Genomic DNA, 5624 nt, shown 5'->3' with positions numbered 1-5624 from the left:
ATGCCATGAAATGATATGTTTTTTTTTTTGCACGAATTGGACATGATTAAATTTGTTGATGTCCAAACACTTCAAAAAAATTGAACTTTTCAAAGTTTTGGCCAATCCATGCGAGTTGTTTCTTCAGCTGCGTAATATGTAGTACACCACCTTCATTACATATGAATGTAGAACCAAATTTATTTATTTTGCAAGCCTATGCAGGAGGATAGGATAGAAGGAAGTAAGTGCCGAGCCCTCATCATTGTCAGTCTTTATACTTGTTTGAACAATGGTAAGAATGTTTTTTTTCAATCGACATTTTACCCTTATAAAGTTATATTTTGCTATCCTCGATCCAGGGTTCACTTGTATATGGGGAACATGGCCAACTTACTTAGAGCAAACTTAGATGTGGATATATGCAAGGAGGTAGTGATTTACAGTATGTCAGCTGATTACTTTCTGCTAGCAGCTGTACTTTTGTCAGAATTTTAGTGCTGCGCCTGCCCATCTTCCACCGAACTTTTAATACTTTGCCTGCTGTTCTTTTATTAGGAGGATTTGCAGGGCATTTATTTTGATTCTCGTCTATTCTTTATAGTGAATGTGGATGTTAGGCATGAAATGTGCTATCCTTGAGCTTGAATCATTTTTGTATCAGTTGTCGACTTATTAAGGTTATGCGTCCCTTTTAGCGATGTATAAGATTGTCAGATATTATATTTAAATTCCTTTTGTTCCATTTGCAGGCATGTTTGTACTCCTTGAAGCATAAAATTCCTCTTGTTGCATACTGTGAGGAACAATGTTTGAACATCCTTCCGTCGACTTGTTGCACACTGTGCACCGTGAAACCAAGGTACGGTATTTAGGTTTTTGCTAGAATAACTTCACTTACCTTCCTTTCTAACCATGTTAAGCAGTTGAGCCAACATTGAGATTATGTCATAGGTAAAAGTGATGCCTTCAGTTGAGGACCTTTTGGAATATTCATCCATTCAGGTTTGTTAATGTAACTATGGCAAGTGCAAAGTGGATATGCCATTGGATGATGAGTTTTTCTATATTTGGATCAGTTTCGTTTAGAGTGAACTTACACGGTTTACTTGCATTTGCAGAAGTTGCTGTTCCTTGGCGATGCGGAGGAAGATTTATCTGTCCTCAGACAACGTTGCTCGGGACTAACGGAAGGGAAAGCATGTGTTGTCAAAGAGCAGCTAAATGCACTTGAGATTGTTCCCCTTAATGCTTCAAAAGGTGGTGGTCTAAGGGTTCTAATCATCTCGGAATAACTGAAGACGTATGAATTTGTTCCCATCAATGAACTGCATTTACTGTTCCTTTTGTACCTTATTTCATCTTCTTCATTTTTGAAAGGAATGCAGTAGGGGAATCCCCTGCAGAGATTTTGTATCTTATTTCATCTTTGTATTGTGCTCGCTTAGAAAGCATCGCCACCACCATAATGTATTTACAGCTAGTATGTCTGCTTATGCAGTCTGATCTTGAAGCCATTGGAGACTACCAGATGGCTAAGCAATAAGTGATCCAACTGACATGATTACTGAAGCATTCTTTAGCAAGAGTGTGCTGATGATAGCTTCAGATATTCTAGGAAATGGAACATATGGAACATATGGAATGCACAAAAGACAATGTATTGTGGTCCAGGAACTACGAAAAGTCGCAAGTTTGTGATACCATCCATTAGGGCTGGCTACGAAAAGGTTTTGCGCATTTTTTGTACCTCGGGGAAGGGATGTGGGTGTTGGAGTGGAAAATTTCATGTCTACTTCAGGTAATGTGGTTTTAAAGTTTAAAATTATGTACTTGTAGTATTTTCATTGGTTTTGACGAGAACCTCCTCTTGTTGAACAGAAAAGAAAACAAGACGAGCCTATCCATGAAGAAAAACACCAACTGAAGGCACATTTTTTAACTTGTGATGACCTAATAGGAATTTTCTTGTGGCCCTTGATTTTGATGAACATGCCATTGGTCAATACTGTTTTTTCACAGTATAATTGCTCCTCAATCAATGGTTCTTCTACCATCTGGCGGGTTTTTTGTTGTTGTAAGAAAGTAAGAAGAGAATAGATGGTGTTAGAAGGGAGAGAGAGGATTGGTGGAATAGTTCGTTATATTGCTTGAGCCTCGTGGGCATATATATAGGAGTACAATCATCTATTTGGAGTACAAGACAAGGCGGAACAAATCCTAGTCTATCTCGTCTTTCCTAATAAACATTATATTCAACAGATGGTATAGCATCATGGGCAAGTTTAACGCAAAGAGCTGTATCTGTTGAGTTGTTCCGACTATGATTGAATCTATAGCATCATGTTGCAACCATTCATTTTTTACAGTTAACTTTACATACAGACGGAAATGAAATCAGACATAAGAGCACTCAGGCTGATCCCAGTAGGAAAATTAGTTTTAATTTCCATGTGAAAGTGTATAAGTAGTGTAGGTTCGTGAGAAGTGGAGGCTTGGCACGCTAGTCATATTCCAGGGTTTTGCTTTGTTAAGAGTTGATATGCATTTGTACATCCTTTTTTTTTCTTTTGAACCAGATGCATTTGTACATCTTCCTTGTTCTGGTGTGCAGAGTTGATATCTGAATCGATAACTGGGAGTGGCAAGAGATCATGCTCATGCTGCCGACGATTAGGATGGAAGAGGTACGTCGCGTCAATCGCACCCGATTAGTCGGAATCATGGCAGTTTTATACAACACATTGCATAGTAAGATCGGTCTGAACTCAGACAACTCTTTTTGAGGGTCTTTGATTTTTGGAATAAGAACAAGCACCGTATTGTTCACCTCTTCTGGCATGTCTCTGGTTTCAAAAAAAAAAGCATTGCACACGACTGACCTGAGCAGACCCTGGTGATTTATATAGAACCCAAGTCGTCCGAACTTTATCAGGGTGCATCATGAATAGTGCATGCTCGACTTCGAAGTCGGTTATCGCGGTGAGCAAGGCACTAGACGGGCGACAGCCGTCTGAGCTTTATTATGGAGATGCCCTGCTCCTCATAAGGTGCGCGTATTCGTCTGGCGCCTAATAACTGATTCACTTGCCACGTGGGTGAATAAAAAACGACGAAATCTGGAGGTGACTGACTTATGCCCACTCTGTGCTTCCGAGCCGGAGGACACGTTCCACACTTTTTGCAGATGTCCTCGTGCTGTGTCCTTGTGGCAAGCAATGGCGGCACACTGGAACCTCCCGGCTGTGAACAAGATGGTGCGAACTGGGCCTGAATGGCTGCTACAGATCCTCGGCGAAATCTCGGAGATGGAGAGGCTGCAACTGCTCATGACGCTGTGGCGCGTATGGCATGTAAGTAACGAGATTGTTCACGATAAACGGCCACCAGAAGTAGAGTCCTCGAGACGTTTTCTGCTGAGCTATGTCAATTCCTTGGAAGCAGTCCGGCTACACCCCCATGCTGATCATGTTAAAGGCAAAATGGTGATTGGTGGGGAGCATTCTAGAGGCTCGTCATCAACTGTGGTTCAGCCCAAAGAGCCAGGACTCCGGTGGGCGCTGCCGCCGGCGGGATGGATGCCACTGAGCGTTGACGGCTCATTCTGCGTGCACGATGAGACGGCAGGTGCCGGTATGGTCTTACGGGATGCTGCAGGAGCGATCATATTCTCTTCTTGCAGAGAGCTGCGGTCCTGTACGTCGCCGCTCGAAGCAGAACTTGAAGCATGCAGGGAGGGGATCCAGCTTGCGCTCCAATGGACAACGTTGCCAATTGTAGTAGAGATGGACAGCCTGGAGGCCACACAGCTCGTCCAAGACAAGAGCTTAGACAGATCAGCGAATTCTATGCTGATAGAAGAAATCAAGACTAGTCTTCAATCTGGAAGGGAGTTCTTAATCAAGCACATTAGACGTGAGCAAAATAATGTAAGCCACTACATGACTAACTTTGGCAGGAGAGAAAGACGTACTGCCGTTTGGCTTAAATCTGGACCTGGAGATGTACTGAACATTTGTAAGGCAGATGTACCTGCTGCTTGATTAATATATAACTCCTTTTCCACCGCAAAAAAAAAAGGTTATCGGCGCACATAAGCGCTCATTCATGGTGTCATCTACCTTCCGATGGACTAAAACAGTGATCACATCTGGCGATGTGTCATCTTGAGCTAAGAACAGTCTATTATAGAATTCATTAGCGGCCTTCTCAAGTCCCTCCTGGTCAGTCACAGTAGTCCCATCACTAAGCTTAAAGGACTTGATCCTATTAGTCCTAGCATTTTCTTTGGCCTCTGCCTGGAAAAAATTACGTATTGCGATCGCCCTCGGCCAGCCACACAGAGCATGGGATCGTTGTTTGGCTGCCATTTCCTCTCGTGCCCTAAGCTCGGATATTCCATTTATTAGCCATTTCTCTTCTGCCGTAGGTCACGACCAAAGAAACTTGGCTCGAAGGACTTCTAGGCGTTTGCGCAGCTTTGTACCGAGCCAAAGTCCTCCCTGCTCCAAGTTTGTAACCCCATTCAAAGAAGTAGCCATAGCATCTAGACCAGGCCCGGTTGGCGCCCAAGCATTCTCGACTGTATTAGCATAGTTTTGTCATGCATGGTCTAAGCATTTTTTTAAACGGAATGGTCGCTGTCCACCTCCCGTGTCAAACCAATCTGATTTCTTCACCGGCACGACTAAAGCGCAATGGTCAGATTCTGTTGTTTGGACATGTCCCACCAAACGTGTGCTTATTTTATTCACGCGGAAGTTAAGAAAATGCAACACGCATTACATCACTGCGTCATGCACACCCATACCGTATGTCTTAATCCGAAGTACAAACAGAGCTAGGTACCGACCTTTTTTCTGAAAATGAGGATGACCCGCGGTCATGCATGCAAACATTTTATTAATTACTCCCTCCGTTCGGAAATACTTGTCATTGAAATGAATGTATCTAGATTATTTTAGTTCTAGATACATCTATTTTCATCCATTTTGATGACAAGTATTTCCGGACGAAAGGAGTATTAATCAAGACCTTAGAAAGTAATACTTCTACATCAGTAAGTCTTTTTTTTGCGGATGAAAAACTTGTATTATTCAACTCATAAAATTACAATCAACAGCAGCCAGCTGGACAGTTTCCTTAAGACCAAAAAATAAATCAGTAAATCCGAAGCCATCATCTCAATAATATCTGTCGCTACTCCTATGAAGGGGTGCAGATTATCTGAGCCGCATACCCAAACCTCACACCAAAGCCCAACATCTAAACTGAAGGGCCCAACCAAGCTGCATTGTCGGGTCTGGGGAGCTAGGTACCGACCTATTGTCCTAATCACCCGGTAGTAGTATAGTTGAGTACCCATCACTCGACATGCATACTCGCCGGCCATGTCCTGTTCGTGTATTGTGAGCTCACCGGCTAGTCTGGACAGAAGGCAAGGTGATAGTTCGCATCTGCCACGCAAGACTAGACTTTCTCAACGTCGAGGCAGAAAAGGTTCACGCCAGCGGTGTTGCATGAGAATGAGATGGGAACGTTGAAGCCTTCGACTACCGAGATTTCGCAGTTGTCCAAGGCAGGGTCGCTGCTAAGCGTGAACTCGATCAGCGTCACTGCCAACCGTATGCATAGCTTAACTATTG

The 5624-nt window shown here is 43.1% G+C and overlaps 1 pseudogene; it reads left to right on the top strand.

Annotated features, from left to right (window-relative positions):
* LOC119267677 overlaps window positions 1–1780 on the top strand; it is a 4821-nt pseudogene extending 3041 nt beyond the window's left edge.
* The last annotated feature ends 3844 nt before the right edge of the window (window positions 1781–5624 follow it).

Source organism: Triticum dicoccoides, chromosome 3A (assembly GCF_002162155.2).
Source record: "Triticum dicoccoides isolate Atlit2015 ecotype Zavitan chromosome 3A, WEW_v2.0, whole genome shotgun sequence".
Lineage (NCBI taxonomy): Eukaryota > Viridiplantae > Streptophyta > Magnoliopsida > Poales > Poaceae > Triticum > Triticum dicoccoides.
The sequence above is the reverse complement of the archived record's forward strand: the minus strand, read 5'-3'. Positions and strand labels throughout refer to the sequence as shown.